General features: G+C 40.5%; 1 protein-coding gene across 3 annotated transcripts in view; it reads left to right on the forward strand.

The window, feature by feature from the left end:
- SLC38A5 (solute carrier family 38 member 5) overlaps positions 1-19,894 on the forward strand; it is a 70,574-nt gene that overhangs the window by 26,947 nt on the left and 23,733 nt on the right. For 2 of the 3 annotated variants that reach the window (XM_072431005.1, XM_072431007.1), the window contains exons 1-2: positions 7,905-8,034; positions 13,534-13,610. The gene's annotated coding sequence lies outside the window, so the exon portion shown is untranslated. Of the gene's footprint in view, positions 1-7,904; positions 8,035-13,533; positions 13,611-19,894 lie in introns of those variants that run through there. The other variant, XM_072431006.1, reaches the window with a different exon arrangement.

The raw sequence follows: 19,894 nt of genomic DNA on the forward strand, positions 1-19,894 counted from the left end.
TTTGTATATATAAAAGTTTGTATTGGTTTAGCTTTATATTAATATTTTTATATTAAGAGAACTGAGACAGAATTTGTATCAGTAAAGAAGACTTCAGGGCATTTTGGAATAGTGATTGATGTGGTTGAAAGCTGACAAAAAACTCCATTTATAAGAAACATTGCACTGTAATAATTCTTCAAACTGCACAAAGCATATTGCCTCGCCTGCAGAGGGTTATAAGGAAATCACAAGTCACCCAGGAGGCCTGGGTCTGGATAAAGGGAAAAGGTCTTGGGCATAAGAACTTTTGACCAGGGTAGCTTGGACCTTCTAGCCCATTCTTTACCAACACCATCGTCATAACCTCTGCCTCCCCCCGACCCCCCACCTGCATACCAACCACTCCCCTACCATTAAATACCCAAATAAAAAAAACATTTTACACTTTGATAAGCATACATTAACATAACACTCCACTATTATTATAATTATTATTAAAAATGGGATTATATAATGCTAACATATTACATTGAATATAGCTTAATTAACCAACAACCTAATTCCCCTTTTAATAATACATAACCATTACAACAATATCCATATTATTATCAAACTCCGAATTATACACCCAAACAAAGAGGCTGCAGGTCTCAGAAGGCAAAATCCGCACCTAACAGGATTTTAACTCTTACAACATCTCCACCTTGGCCCCTAGCCGCCCAGCACCACCTCAGGAGCCATAATCATCCGTTCACCATAAAGGGGGAGACCCCACCAAAGAGGATCCCCCTGCCAAAATCCACCACTTTTCCAATGCACTGGATCCTTGCCTTCCAAGACCCCAACCGCCACAGCGCTCAGGTGTGAAACCTTGCATCTGAGCTCTACCTCGACACTCGCCGAGCTTGGTAAATTCCAGCCTGCCCGTTGGTCCTCCTCTATTCCTGGCCGCAAAGATGGCTCACTGTCTTATTCCATACTCCAAGCTGTGTTGAACCAGGCGCCTGTCCAAAAAAATTGGTAGTGGCCATCATAACCAGACCGCAACACCAGGTCACTCCAATCGCCACCTTGAAGACCAGTTTAACAGCACGAAATATGTCCCACTTGGAGCTTTACTCCAATCATAGCCCCCCCCTGGCACGGAGCCCTACCATGCCAAGGGGCAACTCATCTGACACAACACATGATGTAGCATACCCCCATTTCTGGCCACCAAAATGGCCCACCTCTGTATTCACCTCACTTGGTGCAGTGTTGAACTATGAGCGTTCACCTGTCCAACCGGTCCTGGCCACCGTATCCAACCAGACTGCAACACACCTGGGCACCCACAGCCGAACATGATGTAGCACTACACTACCCCCATTCCTGGTCACCGAAATGGCCCCACCTCCGTCTTCACTTCACTCCGGGCAGTGTTGAACTATGCGAGTTTGCCCTTTCAACTGGTCCGGGCCATTGTATCCAACCAGACCGCAACAGTCTCGGGCACCCTCAGCCTATCATGATGTAGCACTACGCTACCCCCATTCCGTGTCACCGAAATGGCCCACCTCTGTCTTTACTTCACTCTGGGCAGTGTGGAACTATGCGTGTCCTGACAGCAACACTCCCGGGCACTCTCTGCCAACACCACAAAACTATCCCCCCCCCAGCATGGATCTTACCATGCCAGGGGCCACTCACCTGCCCCCAAATGTGCGAGGCTCCGACCCCATTCCCCTCCACCGTGATTCCAGGTGCTTCGATCCAATGTACTTCCACTCCAGGTGAGCACACTGCCTCTTGGTCAGCTGAAAACGTCTTCCGCTCACCTCGCCCAAAGCAACAGTGCCCAACTCACCCCACAATGCAACGAAACCAACCACACCTAATGCCCCAACCTAGTAATAAAGTATACCAGTACTCAAAAACCCACCTCCAAATGTCAATAGTGTTTACAGTACCGCCACCCGGGACTAATAGAATATGCCATTGATCATAATTGACTGTACTGACCTGGGAGAAATTAGTGCATACCACCCCATAGCATTGACACCAAGGAGTACTAGGGTACATCACCCCACCACACCTACACCTGGGAGAAATAATGCACCCCCTCCCACAGTACTGACACCAGGGAGTAACAGCAAATATCACCTCACCCAACTGACCTTAGGAGAAAAGTGTAAACCCTCCCACAGCAAGCACCTAATCAAGGAGTAATAAAGTATACTAACCCCTATTTCTAACAACTGGAAGAAACACTGTCTACCCAACCCAAAGTACTGGCACCAAAGCAAAATACCGTATACCATCCCCCAGTACTGACAACTGGGAGAAACAGTGATTACCATCCCACAGCACTGACACCGGGGAGTAACAGCAAATATCACCCAACCCAACTGACCCCTGGTAGCAGAGTGTAAACCCTCCCCCAGCACCTAAAACAAGGAGTAATAAAGTATACCAACCCTTAGTTACTAACAACTGGGAGATACACTGTATACCCAACCCACAGTACAGGCACCAAGGTGTAATACAATATACCATCCCCCAGTACTGACAACTGGGAGAATCCGTGATTACCATACCACAGCACAGACACCAGTGAGTAATACCACATACCATCCCCCAGTACTGAAGACTGTGAGAAACAGCATAGACCATCCCCCACTACAGACACCAGGGAGTAATACAGCATACCCTCCCCCAGTATGACAACTGGGAGAAACACTGAATACCATCCCACATTCTTTGGACACCAGGGAGTAAAAGTGCAGACCAGCTCACTATCCTGACCCCCGGGGTTTAAAAATGTACAGCACCCCCACAGCACTGACTTCAGGGGGTAACCGAGTATACCATCCCCCCAGAACTACCACCTGGGAGAAATAGTGTAAACCATACTACAGGGCTGACCCAGGGCCTAATAGCAAATACCATCCCATCGTACAGACACCAGGGAGTAATAGAAAATACAACCCCCCCAAACTGACACCTGGGAGAAATAGTGTAAACCATCCCACAGGTACTAACACCTGGGAGTAATAGAATATACCATCCCACACCACTGACCATGGAGAGGAACGGAGCGTACCAACCCACTGCACTGACAAAAGGAGTACCAGAATATACTATTACTCAAACTGAACCCAAAGAATAATAGACAGTTCATCATCCCACCGCCCTGACAACAGCGAGTAAGAAGTATACCATCTCGCTGCACCAACACCAGGGAGCAATAGTGTAACGACCCCGCAGCACTAACCAGGGTTTTACAGCATATCCTGTCCACAGTACTGCTTCCAAAAGAAATAGAGCCCAACCTCCCCCAGTACTAACACCCACGCCTCGGCCACCCAGCGACACCCAGGGAGCTCCGTTTTCTGCAGACCCAAGGATTCCCAGAAAGTGACAGAGCCGACCTTCCCCCGCCGTCACTTCTGGTTCAGCGATTCGGATGTGCTTAATGGGCTCCCTCTGCGGCCTGGCAGAAGGGAAAAGGCGCTTCCCGGGTCCGGACTGTGCCTGGGAGGCAGTGGAAGCAACCCCACTACCACCATCGAGGTCCGGGTCGGCCGCAGGCACCCTCCGCTGGGCACTCGCACTACGTGAGTTCCCGGCTTCAGGTGAGGCCTACCAACGAGACCCCCCCCCACAAACAGCAGTTTGGGGGTGCCCCCCATTGGCCACAGCCGACCCACCTACCACTGCCTTCCGATGGGGTCCCACCCGATGCAAGGCCCCAATGCAAAAGAGAGAGCCCCAGGCCTGCAAGCCTCTCTCCCCAGGTCCCAAGACCCTCGACATGGAAGAGGTTTCTTCCCTAGCCTGCCCGGCGGCTCCCTGAAGGGGCCCCAGGCAGGCCCTGAGCTGGCGGGGGGGGGGGCAGGAATAGGCACACTGCAGGCTTGCGCCTGCGAGGCCGCAGCCCTACTACTATAACTGAGAAGGAGGTTCACTGATGAAACCCCCCTCCAACATCCCAGCTACTATATCTTGTGGCCAGGCTTCACAACGTAAGCCGCTGACTCCTGAGCTGGGCCAAGAGGCCCTGAAAAATTCCCTCTCCCTACTTGCGTCTGTACAGAAAACTCTTTCCTTCCAAAAGAGGGACTCTCACTTTCGTCCAGCCCCTTTTAACTTCTCCTATTCCTAATCCCCTCCTACCCCACGTTTCATACTAGCCCAGCCCCCTCTAGCAATACTACCTTTTCTTAACCCCTTAACACTCCTGGGCTAGGCCTAGCACCCGGTCATGTGGGCCCTGCGCCTACTTTCTTACAGCTACGGGACGCTCTTTATATGGCAAAACTTGAAATTCCTGAATGTAAGATTCAAGGTTAAAGAGAAGAAGAAAAGGGGAGAGCTGTTTGGGAGTCCAGGATATTTTTGTAGAAAAGAGAAAGGTAGGTGAATAAATCGGCTGTTAAAATATTAGGAACATGCAGTAATGATGAGAACTGGATTTCCTTGGGTTCTGAGGGCTGGTTAATAGGCGTGCAGTTTCCTATGATTTAGGTTGCTGGATATTTTTAGACTTCTAGTTTTTCAGGCACAAAATGGTATACGTAGTACCAAACCGCTGAATATTTCTTGACTTTAGGTGTCCCCTAACAAGCTGCTGGGAAGGCTGTGACTTGTAGTGACTCAATCATTGCATTGAATACATTGCTAAAATCTTTAAATGTGCACAGGAAGAACTCTGGGTTTCCTCAAACTACAATGACTGTGTTATGTGAATTCTCAACCGGTGATGTCATTTAAAAGAAATTCCTGGCACAAGTCAGCAATGACCCCTCAGCAGAACTGATATGTGAATCCTCTAACAGCCATCAGCATATACATTCAGCTTGGGGTTGTGGGTTGTCAATCTGTTAACTCCAAAACGTGAAGGTCCCATTTGTATTTTGTGTATGAGAGCTTTTAAAAGAACAATTTACCTAAGTTATACTGTTTTCAGAAACTCCTTTGTGTTGGAGATTTTAACAGAAGTAGAATTGTACTTTGCTCATTCTGGGAAAAGTATCTGGTTTACTTTACTGAACGGATCCTATCAGCTAGCACACACAGACAAATTTTTACTTCTGATCTAATTGCCGAAAAACACAATGAGATTTAAAACAAATCTGAAGGGAATTCAGCAGCTGATCAATCATAACCTGATTTTATGCTTTTGAGTCGGATGTGTGTTGAAATGGATGTTTTGGTAGACATTGATTAAAAGTACATAGGTTGTTTTGTGTATACAAGGAACTGAGTACATTGAAATTCCAATTACTTTCTATCTGAGAAAAAATTATTGGGAGGGCAGGATCTAACACATAATTTGATTAGAGTTGTTGGTCAAGCAGTCAGATTGTCTGCTTGTGAGTATTTGATTTAAAAACAAACTACTTACCTTACTGTGGCCACCCTACCCCACCCCACATCTTGTTTGTATTGATATTTGTACATGGTAGCAGCTATATCCAGTCATTACAACTTGCTGAAAGCAAGGAAGCAACTACTATAAACAATGCAACATTATACTGAAAATTAATAAAAGAAACCTGGGCAACATTGTGACTGAAATTACTGACCCCATCTGACATCCTACAAAGAATCATGAGAGCAATCCATGGTCTGCCCTTGCTGGCCTCTTTCTGAAAATGCTTTTCACCTGGCTACTATGGTCATCCTGTGTCTGCAATACCCCTTATTTCTGGGCTCCAAGTTTTAACACAAGCTGTATTCGTAGGTAAACCTGTACAATAGGCCACTAACCAGCTACCACCTCAGGGCCAATAAATAATTGCCTTACATACAGCCCAAACACCAAAATCAGGTGACTGCAACTTCACCTCATTTCACCTCATTAAAAAAAAAAGGATGTGGTAGAAGAATATGACAACCATTCAAGACCCCGCAACCCTGCAGAGCAGCCATGGTTAATGATTATCATTTTCCAGGCTCACATTAAAAAAAAAAAAAACAGTTCACATTAAAAAACAAAACTCTAAAAGGAATTGGCTGGAGGAGGGAAGTTTGGCACAACTCAGATTGGGAACAGGACTGTGGACATCTCACTACCCAATTTATGCTTGCCCCTTTTTTTTCCAGGCCTACTTATATTACAGGTGCACAGATGTTCCTATCCACTACATCTGTTTGGCAAAATGTAATTTTGTGTTTTGTATCTGCAGGGCCACTTTTGTACTGGGTCTTGATCAAAAGAGCTTGGATTTTGCAATGCTAACTTTTATACATGGGGAAAGGTGCCCTGTAAGTTTAAATTTTACGGGGCCCAGACAATTATATAATGGTAGTCCTGGTCATGAGACCACATTGCATGGCTGGGACAGATTTTTTAGGATTTTCAGGAAGCAGGATTAGGAATATCCTTGGTGTCTGAACAGCCGAGGACTTGCAGGGGATCTAAAAGAGTCAGAATGATGGTAGTGGAGGTCAACTCTATGTGTCCTTTAAATGCATGAATTTGCAGGAGAAAGTAAAAGCAAGGAGTTCACTTCCTGCCTAGTTTCCCATGGCCAAAAATCATATTGAAAAACAGATTGCATTGTCTGTGGAAGAGCTGAGACTATAAAGAAGGCTTCTCTCTCGCAAATAAGGGACAGATAAGGGGTGTCCTTCATTCTTTAAACCTTTTCAGAAGAGCAACTCCTAGCAGCAAAGTGCTGCTGTTTCACTGATGCTAGTCCAGCTGATCTAAACATTTTTGGAATTTACACCACCAAATTAAAAAGTCAGTAAAATTTTTAAGAAAAAGATGTTAAAAAGTAAAAATGTAAATAAATAATACAAACAAAACAATGTTGTAAAAAGTAACAAAAACAGCAATCTAAAAAGCAATTGAAGTATTGGACTACTGCAACCTTCTCCTTTCTGGTATTCCACTAACCTGACTCTCTCCTCTACAATCTATTATGAATACTGCAGACCCATCAATCCTTCCCACCGCTCCACTTCTGCTGCTTCTCTTTGCAGTTCTTTTCAATGGCTTCCATTTCACCTGAGAATCATATTTAAGCTCCTGTGCTTTGCCTTCAAATCCCTCCACAGTTCTTGTCCCACATACTTTTCTGACCTGGTAAAAAAAAATACTCCCCCTGCTGCTCTCTTTACTCCTCCAATGACCTACTAATGACTTCCTCACTCATAACCTCATCACACACATGGCTCAAAGACTTTTCTAGAGTTTCCCCAATTCTCTGGAATGGTCTTCCTCGTCCCATTCGGCTTGGCTCCTACTTTCTGCTCATTTAAAGGAGCGCTCAAAACACACTTTTTCAGACTTGCCTACCTATATTCTTCTGTGTTTTGAAACCACCACTACTTCCCACCACTACATATCTCCCATCCTATTGTGTGTAAATTCCCCCACCGACTAGATTGTAAGCACTTCGGGGCAGGGTCCTCCCCTCCTGTATCACTGTCTGTATTAGTCTGTCATTTGCAACCCCTATTTAATGTACAGCGCTGCATAATTTGTTGATGCTATATAAATCCTGTTTATTAATATTATTAATATTAATAATAATACAAAAAACGTAAGTCAAAGAAGCAAAAAAATAGCAGTTAAAAGAAGGAGAATTATCATGCTAGTTTATAAATGAAAGTGCCTTAAATCGAAAAAGTCAAAGTGTTTTTTGCTGATTTTAGACCATCATACCACAGCTTTCACTGGCCTACAATTTTAAAACACATTTGAAGTGAATTCCTGGGGCAGCAGTGGTGCTGTATAAAGATTTAGAGGGGATGTGTTCGAGAGTGGGTGTAACAGAAATATAATGTCTCCTTTTTCTCATGTCTCCACCCCACGGGGGAAGCATGTAACAGAGAAGCAGTTAAACATACTGCATGTCTTGGAAAGAAGGGCGGGCCTGCCTATGTGTCACAATTGCAAGCTCACTCTGATTGGCCATAGGTTCCCTTTTGCTGGTGTGTTTTATGTTGAGTAGCCAGTGACAGAATTGATCTCTGTGTCCCGTCCATTTCAGCTGCCAAAACTTCAAGGAAATATCCCCCCCAAAAGAGAGGAGAACCCCCTTCCCTGAGATGTGTAGGGTGAGTCCTGGGGTGAGGCGGGGAGGGGATGAGGTGGAGCAGGGGTTCCCTGGAAGGGTAACTGCAAGTAGCACTGCAGTCTTGATGAAACTGCATGCTTCTCTTGCATCAGACAGATAACTTGAGCTTCTTTTAGCAGACCAGCCAGTTACAAGTTCAGGGGCCCCTCCGTTTTTTATATGAAGGGGAAGGGGGAGCTGATTGGAAGTGGGGTCCTTGCTTTGATAGGGGAATGTGGCTAAGTGCCAGAAATTGTTTCAATATAAAGCCACAAGTCTTATTGTTCTGAGTGCTGCAATACCATGTGGCCAGAGAGGCGTGCCAAAGGATGGGGGGAGCGGGTCCTCTTCCAAAATTTTCAAAGCATGCTATATAAATCCAGCTCCTGTGGCTGAGGTTGAACTACAAGTCCCAGCAACACTGGTGCGCAAGCTAGTTGGCCTAAATGTGCGACAGCTGGAATGGTTGAAAGTTTTCTTTGTATTGTGCTAGGAATCCAATGCATAGGGGTTGCTTGGACTGGATTTACTATAGACTGTTCACTTGTCAAAGTGATTGTTCACTGAGCTTAGTAAATAAAGCTCTGTTCACCAATTCCCAATCACACGCAAGGGAAATAAGAAAAATGGATTCACAAAGAACACATTTTTAAAGATGCGGAATGAGCAGCAAATACTTCTTTATCAACCCTACTGAGAGGACCTACAAGCCATTGTATCGATTATTTCATGACAAAACATTTTTGTTGTTTTTTTTGGCCATATTTAAATTGAGAATTAAAACATCTGGAAGTACGTGAGAATTTGCAAAACACTGGATACAAGAGAAAAATGCACAAAATTACTCCTTCCCTTGACTAGTTATAAAATGTTATAGAATACATACAGCAACATTTTTTGCTAATATGGCTGATGTTGTTCTTTCTTTTTGATTATTAAGGAGATGATTGGAATAAAAGTGCAGGGGCACAGTCAAGGGACGTGGCTGTAATTGCTTTCTGCCTTGCAGGCAGTAAATGTGATTTATGGAGATTTTGTGTTCTTGTTGTTCAATGTCATCATTATACTATTGGTTAGTAAATGAACAACTTAACTGCAATTTTTTTTTCATTGTTGGCCATTTTTTGGTTTGTAAAATAATCAGTCAAGCAACTCCAAAGGTGCTTTGCTAGAATTCAAAATGGTGGAAAATGTTATTTATAATGCACCTGTAGCAGTATTGCTTGCTGGGAGATGTATGATATGACATGCTTTAGGTGGTAGTTCTGCAATATACTGTACACATGGCCTAGGTATGACATGCCATGCCAAGGGGGATGTAGTTCTGCAGTATATACACACAGGCCATGCATAACATGACATCCTGGGAGATATAGTTTAGCAGTATACACAGGTTCCAGATAAGATAAAATATGCTGGGAGATGTAGGTCAGCAGAATACACATTAACCATGGATGATATGACATGCTGGGAGATGAAGTTCTGCAGTGTGCATTATTATTACACATACACTGTATGCATTGGTAATATATGATCTTAAAGTATAAGGATCAAATCCAGCAGTATTTAGAAGGTGTGAGCAGAAGCACCGTGTGACTTGTGTGTGGCCATATTGGATTTTGATAGTTCCCTTTTTTTGGAGGTTCTAGGGCCTGAAAGCAACTTGTCTGTCTGTCATACAAGTTTTCTGTGTTTGGTACTTTCTGTGTCACTAATGTTAAACAAGGATGCAGATCAGGAAAATCAGAGCTAAGTCAGGAGTACTTCCTGCAAAGCAAAGTATACAAAGTATTTCCGCCAGAAGCCAGCTACCTACCCTGCAATCTGACTGAAAATGTTTTTTAGATCTAACAATTACATAGTACAGCCTTACTACATACAAACAGAGAAGTGTTTGGGAAAGGTTGCCAATACTTAGTTTGGGTGGAGCTAAGGCTAGGTATACACATGCAGTTTTTTTTCAATGTTGTATTAGATCGATATAAAGACTGTAAGTATGATTATTTAAAACTATGGACTACAAATAATTACTGAACTAATGATTAATATTCAGTCTGTATTGCAATCATTTTCATTATTCCTAATTAAAATACTGATTGAATACAAAAAGTGGTTTTGATCCCCATACAATGGTCAACCAATCAAATATTACAAATAATGCATAGAGTACAGCTCAAGGAGGTTAAATAGAGGTTGCAAATTCACTAGGCAAAAAAGTTGTGCATTGGCAACCACCATGTTTTTGACATTCCAGGCTGAAAGATTAAGATATTATTATAGAACTCTGGAAGCATTCAGTCCATTCTAAGAGCAAATAAGAACCATAAGTCAGTCGGAAAACAACATTTAGAGTGTTATTAAACTGTCATATTAAAACATTTATACATATTTGATATTTTTAATATTCTTAAAGCGGAACTAAACTAAAAACCAAAAAGTTACACTTACCTTTAATCCCACAAGTCCTTCGATGGCACTGGTCTTCCTGCTATCCAGTCCTGCGTCGTCCTGGGATTTGTCTTTGTCCCGGTGCTGAGGAAGTGCAGGGGGCCACCATCATCATTCTTCTCCTCCGTCTTCTTGAAACATCACCCAATCTCGCACTGTGCAGTGCAAGATCAGGTGATGTAGTGGCTATGAAGGGGAAAAAAAGAGAGCCAATCTCACGCAAGCTCAGTGTCTCTTTCCTCTAATAGAAAAAATGCCCCTTCTGTGCATGTGCAGAAGGAGCACCCAGAGCCTTCCTGTCACGAATGACAGGGAGGGGAGGGTAACAGGAAGGTGTATAAACTACTAGGCCTCAAATACCTAGGAAAAAGGGAATGGTCACCCCTTGCAAAACCCTAATCCAGCCCTGACTCCTAACCATATGAGCATCCCCTGAAGGTAGGGATACTCATACCCAGGAACTGCACCTGATACAAGGGGAGTGGTCATTACAAACAACAACACAGCAACAAGTAAAACCAAAGAGGCTGTCAGATAATCACACATGCAGCTTGTCTGACAGATCCTCAAACTTCTGTCACGGAAGGGACCGTGACACTTCCGGGATACGTCACATAGGTGTCCCAGGAGGCTCTGCATTCCAGTTTAGGATTGCCTTGGCAATCAAGCCTGAAAGGGGAAAAAAAAAGTGTTGCATTAAAAACATGAATAACATTTTCACTTTACATATAAGGGTTGTCTTCCCTTTTATGTAAAGTGAAAATATTATGTTTAGGTACGCTTTAAATACATATCTCTACTCCATGTAGACCTTGTCACTACTTGGCATGTCCATTATGATAACATTCAAAACCTCTTCTCCTATTTTTTGTGTGGCTACAGTAGCATGGGTCATAGAGCCTTGGTGTGCCCACCTTTGCATGCATGCACCTAGATGACCCTACTATTTATCCTTTAAAGACAGGATGATTGGCTGATGGTGATCATTTGACCAGTACACACTGTTATGGAAAACATCAGCATAGTCAAACAACAGCTGGGATGAGGATGGTGGTGGGACCTGACTCTAGTCCAGAATGTCGCATCTGTCAACCAGGGACAGTGAACATTTTGGGTGCTTGAGAATGTATTGCTGTTATTCGTTTTAGGAATCATCATTTAAAGGTCCCCAATTGTAATTCTGTGTCCCTGTCTGCCTTGGCATGTGAGCATTCCTCCTTATCCTGTTTATTTTCCACAAGGAGATTGGGACTATGAATTCAAGACCAACCACAGAGATATAACCACAAGGAGTCATTGGGAGATGTAGAAAAAATATTTTCTCATATTTCTCATACTTTTATATTGCCAGATAAAAATGTGAGCAGAATTTGTAGCCTAGATTAGCAGTACACAGCCAGGTTTCATTGTGGCTGTTACCACTTTTTAAAGTGGAGATCCTCAGCAAAAGTGGCAAACAGAGGGTTCACTATGACAAATCACTCTTGGGAAGTGGCATAAGGTCTGCCTATAATTATACTGATGTCAGACTGATCTCCATTTTATAATCATGCCAACTATGGAGCTCATAAAAATGAATTGCAGTGGTAATTGGTATTAAATCTTTTCAGCTGATCACCACGTGCTATTATTTTAAACAAATAAAAAAAAATTGGCATTGGATATACAATAACTTTCAGCCATACACCAAAAACCTGAAATATAATTTGCAGGTCATGTGAACTATTAAGACTGTTTCCAATGGAAAAACAAAATGTCCGTCATAGACTGCTCTCTGCCTGAAAACTTGTAGATGGGGATTGGAATATAAATTAGCTGAGTAAATAACAGAACAATACAATAGCTCTAGAATAAGACCAATGGGCCTCATTTATTAACCAAAGCAGAACCATCTTCAAACAATTACATTTTCCATTCGCCCATATTATGCTGGAAAAATGAACAGGATAGGGGGGTTCTTTAATAGTTGTCCAAGGCCTGCTCACATTGGGCATATAAATATGCAAAAGGCCCTATGACACAAAGATATTTCTCCTACAGGATGGTAAGTATCATGGAGAGAAGAATTTTGGAGAAATAATAAAGATTTTTATTATTTAATTTTTTGATGCATCTTCACATACTTTCAAAAACCTATACAAAAATTAAAAAAAATGCACCTAAAACCACCCATGAAGTGACACACCACACCTTATACACAACCTGAGGAAATTTAAATTGCATTATTTTCTTAAACACTGGAGCCTAAAGGCCTGAAATATGGAGGCTCTGCTGATGGCACTGATGTTTCTACATTTTTAATCTTGGCAAATAGAGCCTACGAAACTTTTTGTTGTCTGATTATGAATCAAGAAGAACATCTGTAAAAACTGCCTAAAATGGTGTTACCAAGTAATTTCTCAATAAATTTTAAAGTAACTGCTGTTTGGATTAACATCTGACTGTTTTGCAAAGATATGTTTTTTTGTGAAGGTTGAATAGCTATACTTTCAAAACAGCTTCTTTCTCTGCAAATATCTTTGTCTGTATTGCCAGTGTTGTTACCATTTGTTTCATACAGATTTTGCAATCCTGTGCTAGTTAATCGGATTTCAAATCCCCCTTGAATGCATTCAGTTCATTTTTGAATGATGTCAGAAGCATTTGAAATGAATGTCATACTGATATGCCATGAACATAGTACAGGTTTCCTTTAAGAAAAGTAGAAGTGCATAAGAAAATGGCTCTGTACAATATAAAATTTATATCTGTGTAATGAACTCTTGGAATTTTAACCCATGGAAAAGAGCTGGTCACAATCAGCTAAAAAGTTCAAATTAGGACTGAGGATGGATATTAGAGTCAAGTCATGTGACATAATTCCTGCCCTCCTTGGCCATTCGAACATTGCACACGATGAAATATAATAAGTGCGAGAAATACAGCATCGGTGAATGGCATGTATGTGACATTCAGTATGCTATGTGTGTGCAACATTTAGCTATAATGTGAGAATTCTGGAGGTGAAGTGCTAATGACTAATTCAATGCCTTGGTGTTTTTGTGTCTTGCAGGATAGGATGGACAAAATCTTCAGCTGCTGTAGAGAATAATAACATCTCAGCTACTTTCTGTTGGCCGAATACCTAAGGTGATTTACTTGCTTCATTTATATAAACAATTTGCTGTGGCCAGCATTTCCAAGACAAATACTATTATTCAAAATTTGGGTATGGTCTAATTCCATTTTTATATAGGGACTAAAACTATGAATTTAAGGGTTCTTTCATGAGTGTGTTTTAATGCAAAAATGAACAAGTGAAATAGAAGAAAGTTTAAAGATTACACATAAATGATAAAAAATGTTTAAAAAAGGGTGAGAAAAAAAGTTATAAAGGATATAAAAGAGTTATATATAAACAAATCCTAGGGATCATTCACATGTAGCCATTTTTGTGTGCTTTGTGTCACGCTGTGTCAAAGTCTGTTGCATTAGGGAAGCCTGTTCAGTTTGATTTGGCAACCAACACATAAGAATGTGCAAAAAAAAAAGAAAAAAGAATAGGACAGCATTTTTTCCAACACAGAACGCCACAATGCACAGTAGTATGTTAATATGCGTGCTAGTGCACTCCAACGCATTTGGGTTCAAATTTCTGTTGTGTTGAGGTGCCGTACAAAAAATGCATGCATCTGCATCACAGAAAAGCAGTCAGCCCCTAATATTAAAAAATCCAATTTTATACAACTGATTCAGCAATGAAAAGCACTTTTGTGCTGCAGTTGTGAAAACACATGCATTACCATACAACATATGTTGTGTACATTTCTGGTTAACAGTGGCATTTATTTACACTGGGATCCCAACACATTAATTCAATCCACCTCTGATATATGGTATTGCACATCTGCTTTTTGTGGTATACTGCATTAGAAAAAAATAATGCATGTTTGACTTTTGGCCTTTTTTGCTGTGTTTGCAGCCCATTCATTGTGTTGTCTGCAATGCAAGTTTCTGTGCATGATCTAACACAACACATCATAACAGACAGGTTTTAATGTCACTTTTACCTGCCTATAGATCTGAGGACATGGTAGCTGTACTGTCTCTTCTATGCATACATCAGAAGCTGGAGGCTGAGGTGTGCCCTTGCTAGGAATGTGCACCTTAACAAAGAAGAGCAATTTGGAGTCCTGTAGGGACCTGCTTTTTCCCATTTTATGTTGATATTTTTTTTCAGGGATATTAATTTTAATTTGGCTAATAATCCGTACATGATTACTGTGGGAATAACTAAGATCACAGACCTTTTTTTCCTAATGTCTGTATAAGGGTGTGATCTGTGGTTCACAGGATGTCATCAATCTTACCTGATCAGCAACACAGACATGACTAATACATATGGGCATTAGGTTCTGCTTTTTACATGGATGATGGCTGGTGGTTTGCAACACTGGTATTTCTATGTGTTTGAATAAGTTAATCAGAACTGTGAACCAGTGGATAATGTCTTAAGCTAAGTAGATTCAGACTTTAGGTAAATAAATAACATGTTTGTACAAGTAGATTATAACTGTGGATCAATAGGCTAACATGTTTGGATAAGTGGATCATAAATGTGAGTCCTTGGTTCATGTAGATCAAAACTTCGGATCACTAGATAATTTCTCTGGATCAATGGATCAGAATGGTGGGTTAGTAGATTATGTCTTTCTATGATTTGATCATAACTGTGTGTTCAATAGATCGTGTGTTTGGATAGGTGGATGTAAACTGTGTTGATTAATCCAGCATTTATGGACCTGAACTGCAGGTCAATCAATCATGTATTTCAAATATTAGATCATAGCTGTGGGTAATAAATCATGTCTTCAGATAAGTGTTTAAGAATTAGGAATCAGTAAATTCATACTCTGATTAGGTGGATTCTGAGTAGGTCTTGTCTTACTCAAAAATAAATAAAATAAAAAAGGAAACTGACAGAGCTCAAATCCAAAATTCATAATAGCAATGTCACTGCCTTAAATGAGTCACAATAGCACCGATGGAATGGCATAAGGCCAATGTGGTTCCTATCTTCGAAAAGGGAGCAAAGTCATTACCAGGTAACTACAGACTTGTTATTTTAACCTCCATAGTTGGAAAGGTTCTAGAGAGTTTGAGTTTGAACCACATAGAGAGTTTCTGCTAGAAATATATATATATATATATATATATATATATATATATAAATATATAAATAAGTGATAGTCAGCATGGCTTCAAGAAAGGCTGAAGTTGTCAAACAAATTTACACTCTTTTTATGAGGAAGTAAGTAAACAGGTAGACAGTGGAATAGCAGTTGATATAGTGTACTTGGACTTTGCTAAAGCATTTGACACCGTACCCTACAGACGGTTAATATGCAAGTTAGGGTCAACAAATTTGGAAAAGTCAGTCTGTAAATGGATAGAGAACTGGCATAAAGACCACATCCAGATAGTTGTAATTAATGATTCATACTCTGAATGGTCCAAGGTTATTAGCGGTGTACACCAGGGTTCAGTGTTAGGACCTTTACTGTTTAACATTTTTATAAATGATAAAGAGTTTGGGATTAAAAGTACTGTTTCTGTGTTTGCAGATGACACCAAACTATGTAATGGAATTAGGTCCATACAGGATGTCTATAATCTACAAGCAGACCTGGATGTACTGTGTGATTGGGCAGCCAAGTGGCAAATGACATTTAATATAGATAAATGTAAAGTTTTGTACTTGGGAGCTAACAACATGCATGCTTCATACTGTCTAGGGGGGATACATTTGGGGGAGTCAGAAATAGAAAAGGATCTGGGGGTTCTGGTAGATAATAGACCTATTACCAGCATGCAATGCCAACCTACAAGAAAGTACCTTACTAGCTTTAGATATTTACTAAAGCTAGTAAAGTACTTTCTTGTATTAAAAGAGGAATAGACTGCAGAGATGGAGACATTATCCTGCCATTGTACAAAGCATTGGTCAGACCACATCTGGAATATGCAGTGCAGTTTTGGGCACCAGTTCACAAAAAGGACATTGTGGAATTGGAGTGAGTGCAGAGAAGGACAACTAAACTAATAAAAGGAATGGAGGAGCTCAGCTATGAGGAGAGATTAGCTGAACTGAATTTATTCCCCCTTTAGAAGAGACGTTTAAGGGTGGGATATGATCACCCTGTTTATATATATATGGTCCATATGGAGAACTCTCTTCCCAATTATTCACTTTGAGATCATTACAAAGAAAAAGGGGGCGCTCTTTGCGTCTGGAGGAAAAGAATTTTAAGCTCCGGATAAGGAAGGGATTCTTCACTGTAAGGTCTGTAAAAATGTGGAATCGGCTCCCTCAGGAAGTAGTTTCAGCAAATCCTATAGATTGCTTTAGGAAAAGGCTGGATGTTTTTCTAAAAGCACACAATATAACTGGTTATTAAGGATTTAAAGTAAAGATAACAGAGACTGTTGATCCATTGAACAACCGATTGCCTCACAGAATCAGGATGGAATTTTTTTCCCCTGTTTAAGCAAATTGTACTAGGGTTTTTTTTTTGCCTTCCTCTGGACCAACTATGTCTTATAGGGTTTTATATCTGGGATATGTTTATTTCCCCAGTGGTTGAACTTGATGGACTTTTTTCAACCTAACCTACTATGTAACTATGTATTAAACCAAGTCTCTGGACCAAAAACGTAATCTGTAAAGCATCTGTGTAACGGTCACCTCCTTTGTGTTTAGGTTGTTAAGTGGGTGATCTGAATGATGTTTCAGTAGTTCATGTCTTTGTGGATCAGAACAGTGGATCTTTAGATCATGTCTTTGGTTAGGTAGATCACAAATGTGGTTTAGTGGGAACTGTGGGTTTAAAGATCCTTGCATAAACAGGTTCAAACTGTGGATGGGTTGTTTATGTATTTGAATCAGAACTGTGGCTCTGTAGATCAAGTCTTTAAATATATAGATTAGAACTGTGGCTCAGTAGATCATGTCTTTGGCCAAGTTGATTGTAACTGTAGATCAGTAGATCATGTTGCTGAATAAACTGATGGAATAATCAAATGGAGTTAAACTGTTGGATGGATAGTTCTAAAAATCTTTGCATATGATGAGAACTATCAACACTTCATAGATCAAGTCTTTACACAAATAAATTAGAATGGTGGATGAGTTATTTAATGTAGTTGAATCAGAACTGTGGCTTAGTAGATTATGGATAAAGAAATTTGAACTGTAGCAATCAAGACATGTTTTGAATTAAACATGGCACCTGTACCTTGAGGAACAAAAATTACTTAAAAGACCTGCTCTCCAGGTACACTGTCACCCTTCCTGTCTTTGAAGGTCTCCCGATGAAGGAAAAAATTAGTTCTAACATGTTGTAGTTCTAACGTGAGTCAGAAAAAAAGAGAATGCATAGGATTGGCAAGACATAAACAAAAAAAATCATTGCATAGTGCAACAAAGTACAAAAATTTTATTGATCTTACAAATTAAAGTTTACCTGTAAGCAGGGCGGTGGAGTCGGACTCGGAGACAATTTTGGGTACCTGGAGTCGATAAAAATGTGCCGACTCCGACTACTGATAAATTTAAATTATAATAAAAAAAATACAGCAAGTTCAAATGTCCTATTTCACAAACAATAGTCATAATTAAGTACTTGTATTCTGATGTAAGAATAAAGCCCAGTGCATAGTTGTATTTCTACTAGTGTGAAGTTCAGCTGAGCTATTATACAACCTGACATTCACATTATTGTAATCTGGATTATATACATTACAAAAGGTGTTTTCATTGTATTTTCAGAAATATTGTGTTTAACAAGTTCATTTGAGTGTAAACAAGTGTAATGATATAGGTGTAGGTGAGTGCTATGACCTAATGTGTGTTTAGGTGTCCTGTCTGCACTCCCCAAATATGCTCCCATCCAGGGCTGAACTTTAACATCATTTTGCACATCACATAATACTAGGAAGTTAGGTGGCCCCCTGGCCCTGGACCCTCCCACTGCCCTGTCTTCAGCAGAAGATGAGCAAACAAAGATAAAGGCAGCAGCATCTGCTCAACGTCCTTTGTCTGCTAAAAGAGCTTAGAAGAACTTGGAGAAACAGCTTTTTTTGATTCAACTGTAAGTGTTCATGTTTATTTTAAAACTGCATGGCTGCTTGTGTGTATTATGATGGAAGGCTGTGTGCATATTTCTGGATAAATCTACAGGGCTATGTGTATGTTTGTGTGTATGGTGGAGGAATGGATGAATGTTTGTGTATAGTGCATATTGTGTGTAAAGTATATATGTTTGTGCATGTTTTTCTGTATAAGACAAATAATGTCTAAATTTAGTGCAGGACTATAGCTTATTTGTGTGTATAGTGCTGTGTTGTATGCATGTTTGCAATAGTGCAGGACTATGTGTATATTTGTATTTAAGTCAAAGAATATGAAAGTTAGTATAACATATTTTATATTTATATTTTAGTGACAGTGGCACCCCATTCACAATGGCAAAAAGTCTGTCAACAAACACAATAAAAACCTGCTGTTTATTAGCACTTTACATTATCAAGTGATGGGAAACATTACGTGTGCCAGTGTATTCTTGAAGATGATGGTGAAAAACATTGTGATGCAAAAATAAGCAGTTTCAGTGGGTCTAACAAAAATGCACTTACAGGAGCATCAAATTTGAAAAGACACTTGCAGCGTTTTCATTCTAAAGTGTTAGAAGTTGTGAATTGGAAAAATACCAATGAAAATATTCCATCTACTTCTGGGATAAAAAATGTTCCGAAATCTACTGGAGACCAAACACAACTAAGAAGATTATTTATATCTGACATCTGACAAAGTCACCATAACAATGACACCAGAAAAATTAAAAAATCACATTATTGAAATGGTAGTAAAGAATAGTGTACCACTATCCTTCTTTTCACTGCCAGCCTTTTTAGGCCTAAATGGAGAAATGGCAAAGAAACTTGGTGTTTCTCTGGAAAGAGAAAGTATAAGGAAACTTATAATTGAGGAGGCCAAATGGAAAAAGTAAGAACTACGAAAAGGTCTGAAGGGACATTTTGTCTTCATAAAAATGGATGCATGCACACGTCACAGAGTCAATTATTTTGCTATTAATGTTAGATTTGTTGATGAAAATATTAAGGTATAAAATGAAGAAGAAAAAGTCAGGGTTGCGGCTGCAACACCCTTTTTTCTTTTTCTTCTTCATTTTATACTTTTTGCTATTTAAGGGGTGGCCACCTTCAGATCCCTAACAAAGATAGGAATAGAGAGAATATTTCTTTCCTTTTGCAATAAAATTAAAACAATAACGCAAACCTTGGGAGTAAAGGACACCCAGGCACATCACAACAGTGACTATCTTCAGAAGTTAGTGGAGGATGTTCTAGAAGAT

This window comes from Pyxicephalus adspersus, chromosome Z, assembly GCF_032062135.1.
Source record: "Pyxicephalus adspersus chromosome Z, UCB_Pads_2.0, whole genome shotgun sequence".
Lineage (NCBI taxonomy): Eukaryota > Metazoa > Chordata > Amphibia > Anura > Pyxicephalidae > Pyxicephalus > Pyxicephalus adspersus.